Here is a 12,322-nt window from a genome sequence, read left to right on the forward strand (position 1 = left end):
TGCAAATACGTCACTTTTTTTCCTAATCTCCTTCGCCTTCCCTCCTATCACAGCTCTTCCCTTCCGAAGAGTGTCCGCTGCCGACTGTGAGTCAATACCGTCTTCGGAGGGATTGTGGCGATAGTGGTTGCGAGAGCAAAGGAGATCACGGCTTTAAGGGATGGTGGGAGAATTAAATTAAGGCGTACCTCGAGGGCCGGGCCGGAGTCGGCTTTGTGGGCGTTGGACCGGAGATCGGTTAGGAATGGATGGTTAGATGCTTTGATAGTGATAGAGAGGTGAAGGGATCTCGCTGGGATCTTGTAACGTCCGTCGGGCCTAGGGAGTGGTGGCTGGTTCTTCAGTTCGCCTTTTGTATCGCCGTCGAAGAGAAAGCGGAGCGGGACCAAATTAATGTGACTAAGGGTGTCTGTAATCCAGAGGCGGATTGTCACTGGGGAACAATTTTTAACACATTTTTTGTTAACTTCTATTTTTTAGCCGCTTTAGGGTAAACTAGGCATGGGTATTTAAAGGCTGTGGTTAGTTTTCTTCTATCAAGTCAAATTCTTTCGCTATTCCTTGTGTACACTTTCTTGGTGGAAAAGCGGGAAATCTACATCTACATTATAACCCGCAAGCCGCCTAAAAGGCGTGTGGTAGGAGGTTTTAGGACACCAGCCGTTTACTCTTAAAAAAATGAAGTGCCCTAACGAAGTTGGGACAAGCGTTTATTAAAGTCCTTTATGGTTCGGGGGAAAAATGAATTCCCATATCTATCCGTTCGGCGAAACATCTCTCTTAATTTGTCGCTTCTATCGGACCTGGAAATATAGTGTGGCTCTAATATTATGTTCTCTGTGTCGCTCTTAAAGATATCCATTCTCAATTGTTCAAGCAATCTAAGCCTAGCGCGCAGCCTCCGAGTCTCAAGCAGCTCTCAGCCTTATTCGCTTAACATCTGAGTAGCGCTGTCTGTACGCCCGTAGTGGTTTTTGACGAACCTCGCAGCCTTCATTTGTATTTTGTTCAGTTCGCGGATTAAGTCTTTCTGCACCGGATCCATACGCTCGCTGCACATTCAAGGTGCGGTCGGACGAGAGCGAAATAGCACCTCTCTTTCTCATCCGAAAATCTCCCCACAATACGCTTGACACATCCTAACTTTTCAGGGCTATGGCGCAAATATTGCTTATATGTGTTCCCCACGAGAGGTTCGAGGTTATCGTAACTCCTTGGTACTTCACTTCGTTTGTTGCCCTTACCTTGATACCATCCACAGCTAAAAACATGGTTATAGTTGGACCAATTCTGCAAGAAATGTACCAATATTTTTTGGTCAGATTAAGTTCAAGTCCCCACTCTTGCCTCCACAAATGAACGTTGTTTAAGTCCGATGATAGAATTTCATAGTCAGAATTATCACTAATTTCGCGATACACGACTGCGTCGCCAACAAATAAACGTATTTTACTGATATAATGCGGGAGTAAAGATCATTAGTGCATATAATGAAAAAAAGGGGGCCAATCACGCTTACTTATGGTACACCTGATGTAACTTTTACTACGCCAGAGGTAATTCCGTCAAGAACTACTTTTTGTTAACGATCACTGAGAAAGTCGCGTATCCAGTTTACCACTGTTTCGTTTAATCCGCATGACTGTTATTTATATAAAAGTTTTTGTGAGGTACCGTGTCGAATGCTTTCTTAAATTCTAGAAATAATGAGTCAGCTTGTCTTTTGGATTCACCAGATTTTAGAACATCGTAAAGAAAGAGCGCGAGCTGTTTTTCGCATGATCTATCTTTTCGGAATTCGTGCTGGCAGTCATGGAGGAAGCTCTGTTTCCCTTTTTGAATATGGGTTTAACGCTTGCAATTTTCCAGTCTAGCGGTAACTTTCCTTCGGATATTGACTTATTGAACGTTGACCCCAAAAAGTGATATAGACCAATCATAAAATCTGGTTTTCCATTATAATATATTTTGGGATCAGTAAATTTAAAGAATTTTGCATTGGTTATGCTAAGAATGCGTGCTTTTATTTGTTATTTCCTTTGGATGGGGTGGTATTTCGAATACAATTTCTGTATCCCTTCTCTTGCGTAGGTACCAAACTTGCCTCAATTGTGGAAATGGGCTTATACGCTGTATACTTCAGCAAATAAACAGACAACCTTATTTGACAGTTGTTACGAGATCAAAATCCCTGGAGAGGTTAAACTGCTTTTGGCCTAGACAGGAGCCGCATGTGTTTGTGAACGATATTTTTACTGTACTTAATGATTGTCGTCCGACTAGAGCCGTGACTCCATTCACTTTGGTGTATAAGATCGCATTTTACTCTGTAGGCTATTTCCCGTTGTGCTTGAATCCTTCCTTTAGACCTTATGGCTACGTACTACTACATAAATGCCTTCATTAAAACTAGTTCCGTGTGGAAATGTTTAAACAAATAAATACACTGAAATATTTTTTTTCGGATATGTAATAATTATTCAAAGAATGCATAATCTTCTGAGAAACGCCTTTATATGCAATTGATGTGAAAGAATATGTACCATGCGTTTTAATCATTTAGCTTAGGAAGAATAAGTAAAAGCTTAGGATGTAACAGAGAAGAAATGCGTTGATATATAAGGCTAGGAGATATGAGAGTGGAAATGAGGGCTGCCTCAAACTAATATCAGGATTGTTAACTGATGATGATGAGCTTAGGAATAAAGTATCGGGTTTGTGTTACGTTGTGTTGGCATGGCAAATTCTATTGTACTAGAAACACTTTACCGTTCATACATTTTAGATTCCGAGCTTATACAAAACTTAAATTTAAACTCACTGTATTCGTTTTCTAAAATTTAAGATTTCTTCCTATTTCTCCGATAAATACTACAAGCTTGTGTCGACTAATTGGCAACGCTTAGATATCGAGTGAATATAAGTATAACAGCGTGCCCACTATAATAACATTATATATACAATAACATTTATTTCTTACTAGATATATTTAAATTTAATTCCTCATCCTGTACCACCTTTTAGATAGAATAGACCAAAAGATAGTATTATAACAGATACGTTCTCTTCTTGTTTGGGGAATGTTGAAAGACTCTGGTAGTATTAAATGTTTCCCCACTTTGTATATAGGTTGTATTCCCCCTCACTCAGTTGATGCTCTGAATATATCAAATTTTTTTAAAGTGTCTGTAAGATATAAAGTTACGTATGTAATGAATTTTGCCTTTTGCGGCTGAAATATAGAGAATCGCATGTAATTTTAGGTGTGTTTCATTTACACAAGTCCCGGATATCCCTTCCATCATGTCGTCGGCCCAAGGATCTCGCTTACCAGTTGAAGAAAGGCAACCCGAAGCCGGTTTGTACTTATTTAATCAACTCTGCACCCTGCCTGTAAACATACAGGTGCAAATGGAAAGAGTGCTGGGTTCGCAAACGGCACGAGTGGCGAGATTCCTTCAGATGCCGAGACGTTCGTTGCTTCGCCTCATTGGCAGAGCGTCTGGAAGATCTGTGCATCTCTGGCCTACCTACTCGCACGATTTGCTTTGCTGCAAACAATTCAACCTTAAGTGGACAGACAAGGTCTATTTATTTTTTCGGGGAAATGGAATGAGTGTGGACTTAATGATTGTATATCTCTTAAGGATGAGGATGGCTGAGTGGCATATTAGAATGTTTATAATTTACTGTGTTCAAATTGCCGCGCATTCACATAAGCGCAAGTATTGGTTTTATTTTGATTTAAGAAAAAATTCTACTTTTAAAGGCCGTTTTACGCGATACACGGAATTGCGCAATCTGACGTACGTGCGAAGGCGCAATCAAAATTGCGTCATGTAAAGCGGTAAATTGCTAGAACACATGCGAGAATGCGTGGATGCGAGACGGAAAAATAGCCACTGTTCTAATTTCGTTCATGCATTCGCGCAATTCCGCGCCATTTTTGAAATTAATGCAGCTCTAACCTGCGCAATTCCGTGCCCTGTGTAAAACGGCCTTAACGGTTTAACTGGTAGGAAGGTTCCCGCTGTCCGTCAAACACGTTATGTGCCACGTGCTCGATGCCTCAGCGAGGATGTCTTTGATTGCGCAAGAGATTGATAAGGACTTCGAAAATTTTGCTGTACGCGTATACTAGGATATCTTATACGCGTACGGGTTAACCAACTTTTATCTTTCCTGGCAGCGCCTAAGTCCAGAGGTCAGGGGTCAAGGGCAGCGTCGGAAGCCTTCCCCTTTATTCTTTATCATATTCTCTGAGGCAAGTGGCTCCCTAACCAGAGCGGATGTTTTTGGCGTGTTTGAACATGATTTAATCAGTTACTGTGTCGCGATTGAAGTGAGCAGAACATCTTGTACTGTCTCCAAGCACATTCACTGTTATTTTAAGTTTAAGTCTCTGTGGTTGCTTACCGATCCCCTTGAGGCTTGTGAATCCTAAATCCTTTCTTTGCATAAATACAGATATGCAAGTGTGTCGTAGTGAACGCAGTTGCCTTAAATACGTAAGCAAGGAGGATACTGACCCGTTGACGAACGTGTCCACAAGTAAGTTGAACTTTAATTATAGAGTTTCCAAGTGGGCTGAGACTACTGAAAATTTTTCATTTTGTCATCCTTTCGTATTAGAGCGTAAGAATATTTATAAGTTTTTGCAGAATTACCATTTTGAGTATCGTAATAAGTTAGGAAATCCCTAATGTTTTAAGCGTATTGACCGTTCGTATTTCGGATGGTCTATGGAGTGTGCATTATGATTTAATAAAACCATTAATGATCGGAGGCATAAACCTTCGATTTTTCTTTGTAAATATCCTGCAATGAAGCCGGAGATTGGAGTGTGTATTCATGTACTTCAAAATATTTTCGTCTTTCATTTAAGTCAGCGGTAATGCTTTTTTTAAGTTCTTGTCATTAGCTCTAAAATAAAAACGAGGAATATGTGGTAAAAGATGTTATTTTCATTATTCTATCATAATTTTTAATTCTTTTGACAGATACCGCTATTGGATATAAATACCGTGGAAGAGATTTGCATTTTTAGTGGCATACGGAAATGTACACTTCATTTTGTGCTTGGTTAGCTACCTTCGAGATCAATTTAATGTCACCCCTTCAAGCCTTGTCATTTTTGCTGTGAAAGGTCTGTGATGCAATTTAATAATTAAGAAAACGTAGTGTACTTTACCAAAATTCAGCTTTAAAACCTTTTAATGTTTCCAATGACGGACCCTCACTTTGAGTTGGCTTATTTTTCAAGAGAAAATTTCGTGGTATTTTCTCAGGAAGTCCTTGGTTTTGACCCGCTGATATGCAATCCGGTCGACTTCACTTGAAAAACATTGTTAACGTGGAACAAAAGACCCTCTAACGTGCTCTACTTGATATCGAATATTCAAATATTACAGCAAAAATAGAATACAGCTTTTTGATGCGCATTATTTTTATAGCTAGCTTTTATTTTATCCATAAATTCGTACCTGTAAGCCGGATATGCCGGAATTAGAACAATATGTAATCTGAAGGATATAAATAATTAATCCTATTTTGTCAATGATAAACCTTTTGACGTGACGGCGTCAAAGATATGGCAAAACAATAACAAATAAATGAAAAATGTTCCATAAATTCGTAATGTGGTCAATTTATGATGATGAGAGGGTGTGAATATTCAAGTATAGCAACGGACCGCAATAACCAATGATATTTAAATATGGGGTAATTTAATTGATGAATTAATTGCAAACAAAATTATAACGATATTTTTACCAAAGTAAAAGATATGGGATATCAATATAGTAATCAATCGATGAGGAAATTTAAGAAATTTTGAAATGTAACGAAGATAACAATAAAGAAAAAGTAATGTAAACACATGAAGAGCATTAAAGGACGTTAAAGTGTCAGATACGCTAATTTAAGTAGGTGAAAAAATTCGCGTCATATCCCTGAATATCTAGGTGCATGTTAAATGAAATGTTTTGGATAATTAGCATGAAGAAAACTTTAAAAGGCTGGTTACCGTAATATAAATTAGTGATAAAAATTCATCATTTTCCAGAGCATGTAGGTGCATTTTTAATGAAATATAATGGATAATTTGTATGAAGAATGCGTTAAAAGGCTGGATACCAAAATGTATTTTAGTGACGGAATTTCATCATTTCCCTGAATATTTAGGTGTATGTTTTTCTGTAATAATTTCAAATGTGTATCGAAAACTTCAACGCGTGGAGTCCTTCTGAACGTGCATTTTTCCCTTATGGATATGACTCTCGCGCAAAAGGCGTTGGTCGTGATTCCATCCGCTTTTGTGCGCCCGATTGGATGTCGCACTCGAGGCGATGTCCCGCGTGGATTACACTGCTGTTGCAGCTGCAGCTTTCTCGCAGTGTGGCGTGCGATGCCTTTTAAGCCCCATTCCAAGGGTTCGATCCTCACGTCGCAGGTCGCAATGGTGCGGTGGGGGACTCGACGCGACGTCACCCTCCGACGATTCACATTTCCTACACCGAAAGAGAATCAAAAAAATGCTCCCATTATTCAATCAAGTTTTTAACAATAGAAGGACCGGGGTTGTATGGCTACCTTGAAGGACCACTACCCATAATTTTTTCTTGATGTTAAAATTGATTTATTGCTTCATTAAAATAATAATACTAATGATTTATTACAATGATAAAAATTACAATGGTAAAAATTGTTTAAATAATACATTTGATAGTTAAAAAGTTTTTCAAACAATAGTTCCATACCTATAAAATATATTAACCATTCGTTAACATCCATTCAAATAAGTAGTCACATTGCATAGCATATTACAAATTTTTTTTAAAAATGTTACAAAATATAAAATATTATCAGAAAAATATGATATTTTCATTATATAATTCAACTCAGTTAAGTATGTCTTCCAATAAAACATTTAAGTTCTCTAAATATTTACATTTGAATGAAGACTACATTATTTTTGCCAGTTAAAAAGTTATAGCCAACGTTTGATATAGATTGATATCAATATATATGTACAAAGTTAAGCCCTGATGATGGTTTTAAATAAACGGAAACGTTGGCTATAACCTTTTTGCATAACATACGTTGAACTACTTTCCAAGAAATATTTTAACAATAATAATAATTAAAAATAATTAAACCCAACCACACCCATCCAAAGAGAGAAAATACAAATACAGAAACTGAAAATATCACAGTGTACTCGAGAATGGTCTAACTGTCCAAACGCGTTCTAAAGTACACTGGCAATTTTTTTAAAAAGAGCTAACACTTTTTTAGTTAGCTGAGAATGCTCTGATGAGATTGAGATGGCCTTAGATATTTATTACCTACAATGGTATATTTGAATATGAAAAGAAGACTTCGTTGACTTCCACTGATTTATTTCCTTGTTTCAACATGTTCCGATCCATAGAGGTCATTATCAAGTACAACAAATTTGAATGTTAAGCAAGCATGTATACTGCTTGAAGAAGATGGGGAGAGGGTGGAAGGAATGGGTGTTTTTAGATATTTATTAATAACCGCAGTGTTGAAGTGAGGTGTTAGGGACTTCTAGGTCACATTCCTTTACAGTCCTTGGTACACCAGGGTAAAATTTACAGTGTAACCAAGATTTATGAACTAATTATTTTGGATTAATATAACTTGCAAATGGTGTGTATTGAAGTTTCGTGTCGTGAAACTCTCCATCAACTTTTCTTCGACGAAGAAGGAAAGAATTTAGACCTAACGAAAATCTCTAGTGCTGCATAAACTTCCTATTTTTAGTTAGGTTTTCCGCAATATTTTACGTATATATAGCGTAAATTATATGTTAAATCATGCATACTGTATCATACTAGACTACTATATCATGAATCACATCCCAAGGATATCATCTTCGTACCTGTTTCCCGATTGGAATGCATTATTTGAAAGTTAGAACTTTAAGTACACCCAGAGTCTATCAAAACCAATCACTCGTCATGCTCTGGAGGAGAGCCGAAAATGGTCCCTACCGGATAGTTTTGGAGCATAAAATATCCCTACCTGAAATGGATATCGCAAATGCAGCCCATAGCGTTGAATCGCATCTTGAGTGATTACTTAACTACACTATTCAACGTTTATCGGCACATGAGGATGAAATTACGATTAATTTCCTAAGTCCTACGTTAGTCGATGTAACCAAGACTCGATATTTGAGCCTAATGGAAATTCTGTGAAGCCATTCACAATTGAGTGCTCCTTTTTGGGAAAGAAATAAAGTATAAAATTCTATTACTCTTATAGTCAAAATAAATGTTTCTACACATTTTTAGTGATAACTAATATGGGAAAGATATACCGTCATAATAAAGCATTATCCAATGATATAATCCTTGATTTTGTTGCTCCTCTCTACGAGATTTAACTATTTAAAAGATAAAGTCGCTAACACCATCCAAGAAAACGATCAGGTACGGTCGGAATTTCGGCAGATAGTCAACGCTGAAGTATTGTGTAAAAATTTATAAAAAAGTAAGTCAAACGATTTTATCTTGATAAGGTCACATAAATATCCCACTCAGACACACTCAAAATGAAATCTTGGTAGTAGAGAATAAAAATGTGAAGCTGAATATAGGAATTCTTTTTCCACTCTTGAAGAAGGGAGAATGGGCCACCGAAATTTATAACACACTTTTTAATTGCATTTTCCCTGTGCGCCCGGCTATGGGAGCCTGAATCTTTTTACATACCTCTGAGGAAACTTTATGCCATTACCACCATGATGTGTCCACATTATTATATACATTTTAGTCCAAGATTTCAGCCATTGGTATTCATACCATTTAGAAACCCTGTCCGGAATCTATCTAGACCTCAAGATCAGATCAGCGCTATTCTTGCTCTGACAGAATCTCTAATGTTTTCCCAACATACCGACTATATTCGAAGTTTAAAAGTTACCTACCTGCAATGGATATTTCTAATGCTGCCCACAGCGTTGAATCAGACAAAATTGTATGTATACCATTTAGAAACTCTGTCACATATAGCGTTTTCTCCTTTTTAACTCCTTTCCACCTCTGAAGTTTTTATTCCCACTACCATCGGAGCCCATCACTGTGCTACGCTAGAAATCCCGCTGCGCTCTCAGAATGTGCCTCATGCTGCCGTTATCTGCCGTCTCCATCGCCTTTGCATGCGACGTTGTCGCTCAAATGGTCATTGATGTCTACTCGCAAGGTGTCGCTCGCGAGATATCGCCCGCTGATGGATGGAAGGCGCTCTACAATCACACGTCGCCGCTAAACAGTTTCCGACCGTTTAGCACGCAGAGCTAGCTCGTTGCAATCGCATCGGTCACGTGATCCGTGATGAACGCAGCAGAACACCTCAACATACTAACCTAAATTGCCGGGTTGGCAGGTGAGCTCCTGCGAGCGACACCGATGAAAAATTTGGCGATTCACTGGCGGAATCCTGATCACCACTTTTCGGCAGCAAAAATAAAGATTTCTGGCCATTATGCCACGGAAGTCTAAATACAAACCGGAAACAAGGTAAATCAAGTTATTTTCTCACAAAACACTCCATTTTTCAATGTGCATTGAAATTAGTAAAGTGAAATATTTTAATTTCGCCGTTTTACAGGGTATCGCAGTTGTATACGATATCTTGACGATGAGTTTGAATACCATATGACTTCAAAAGTAGGCATGAGATGATATGTGATGGATGGAAACTTATATCGTGGTATGGTAAATATCTGAGGGAAAAAATAAATGTTTCAGTTAATGTCTCAGCTTTTCTTTTAAATTGCTCTCTTCTCTAAAATGAACTCCATCGGGAAGAGGTTGGAATACTAGTGGTGAGATATAGAATGCAGCACTTCATTATATTTTATTATATAACTATGATTATAATTCAATCAGAGCTACAGTCTTAGGTGCTATCTCAGACTTTTAAATTGATGTCTATCATCGACTTCAACAGACGAGATGTAAGAATTTTCCAGTAGAATTACATAAAAAATATTTGGCTACGAGGCGTTTGAGTTCTTTATAGAGATGGGTGGACTTTAAGATAAAATCTGAGGTATTGAATGAAAAAATCTTTTATTTCAGATATCACACCACGAACTAAGTGTCTGCATCATATATATCTTTTTATTCTAACTTTATAAATGATACATTGGAGCCAAACTCATTTGCTAGATACAAGCAATGCCCTGTGGAACCGTGACGTTAAATTAGTTCTCTTAACAATTTCTAATCCGCACTGAATAAAGAAATATATCGTGAGAAAATAGATAAATGTACCAAGTTTCGGCTCTATATCACCTTTTATGTTGTGGTAGAACGCGCTAAATCATTCTTATCGTAGACCTTTTCCATGGGTTAAGGTATTGTGTACCTGATGAATGAATTTTGTAAAAACAATAAATAAAAATATTATCATCGTCCGTGGTTACCATTAAAATTATTAAATAAATGGAAACTTTTTGATTTATTGAACTTTAGCTTTTGCCTTCAAGATGTATTCAACCTCACCTTTAAAACGCTTCCCAGCGAAGTAAAGCGAGAGATATTTTAGCTATGATTCCACGTCTATAAGAATGGCCGTAACTCTCATAAAAAAGTAAGCAGTTTGGCAAACGTCTTTGACAGGTACATCTCTTTATTTCTGTGTCTTTATTTCTTTGGCAGGTAGCCGACATTTAAGCTCTCCAATGCTATCTCTCTCCAGTAAAATCTAACGTATGTCTGCTAAAGGAACTTTTGTCTTGTGAGGGCATTTTAAAGACTCAAACTACGGTGAAACGGATTGGAAGTTGGTGTCAATCTATTCCAAAGTCTATTATTTGGACCAAAAATTAAACGTTTCAGATTCTTTACTCAGGATTCTTTCTCACGTCCATTGCAGACATTTAACCCTTGTGGTACGCGTCCGTTCCTATTTCTCAAAATTACTTTTATGCAATGCATGCAACTTTTTTTTTCAATATGGGAATTATAAGATACGATATTTATGCATACAGTATAACCGATGGATTGTAAGGGTTTTGGAAAGGGATTTTTAGCAATGGTTTTCAGTTCGATAAGCGACTTTCTAGTTTATCAAATATGAGCATAGCAAGGCCGACGATATTGAGAAGGAAAAGGAAGGAGATGATATATTAGGCTATCATTTATTCATCTAAATTCTCATTGGTTTTCAAATTTATATTTTTGATCTCTTATTTATTCTGAGCATAACAAAAATTTAACATATGTCTGACGGTAAAACCCTTACCTCTTGCATACGTTTCGTTTGCCTGGATTAGGATTTACTCGATCTGGATTTAGGCAATTACCTTAACAGAAGAGAACTATAGAACCGTTGCATACATCCAAAGATTCAACGCAATACTATTAGTACTATTTACTGAACTTAATTTTTTTAACCTATAAGAATAAATGATATTTGTTGTTAAAATTGTCTGACTAACTGAAGATAGCTTCATATATAATGACCACCACTAATGTAAGTTAAGTATACTAAGGTTCTGCTATTAAGTGACGATAATTTATCGTCTCTACAATATTAATGTTTAATTGTTTATCTTTTAAGCCAAAGATATTTAACCTTGAAATCACTTATTATAATCTAAAAAAAAATGTCGTGTTTGGTTAATGAGGGCTTTGTTTAGAAATCATGTGGAAAATATATAGAAACTATTAATTGAAGAGCAGACAATGCATGGAGAAAGCGGTCTCCAAAGAGAAAAAATCATAGCCTGACAATATTATATGTATGGCCAAAAAATTTTTATTTCTTATTATTCCACGTAGCCGGTACTTTTTTTACAGAGTCTCCTTAAAAATTCATATTCGTTCCGCTGGAACTCCTCAGATATTACCGTTCGCTTCCATAGCGTTCAATCGTGGGGCCATTGCTCTCTCTCTCTCTGTGCCAGCCGAACCTCTTAGTAATATTCCACATTGATTTTTAAATCCCCGCCAAGTATTCAATTTCGCTTCTCGCCCGCCATATCGCGTATATTCTCGTTAGTGCGCGATATCGAAGCTTATCTTTTCAAGGTTTTCTCACTCCTTCCGCATTCCAGGTAAATAAATTTTCCCTTATCATCTTTCGGCTTCAGCTTTCGACCTCTTTCCCACTGAAATGTCAATTAAATTGGGGATACAAAAATTTGAAGCCAACCGATACCGCCGATTATCTGCGGCATCCGCCGGCCTGATTTATTAGAAATATTTGGCTATATATTTTCATGCCATTTTTTATTTTTAAGAGGGAACACGGCAGTTCATCAATTTATTGAGCCTTCCTTGCG

General features: G+C 37.3%; 1 protein-coding gene across 2 annotated transcripts in view; it reads left to right on the top strand.

Annotated features, from left to right (window-relative positions):
- The first annotated feature begins 4,338 nt into the window (after positions 1–4,338).
- The window catches only part of LOC124165419, a 261,201-nt gene continuing 253,217 nt past the window's right edge, over positions 4,339–12,322 (top strand). For both annotated transcript variants that reach the window (XM_046542825.1, XM_046542826.1), the window contains exon 1: positions 4,339–4,551. The gene's annotated coding sequence lies outside the window, so the exon portion shown is untranslated. The remainder of the gene's footprint in view (positions 4,552–12,322) is intronic.

The sequence above is a fragment of the Ischnura elegans genome, chromosome 9 (genome assembly GCF_921293095.1).
Source record: "Ischnura elegans chromosome 9, ioIscEleg1.1, whole genome shotgun sequence".
Classification (NCBI taxonomy): domain Eukaryota; kingdom Metazoa; phylum Arthropoda; class Insecta; order Odonata; family Coenagrionidae; genus Ischnura; species Ischnura elegans.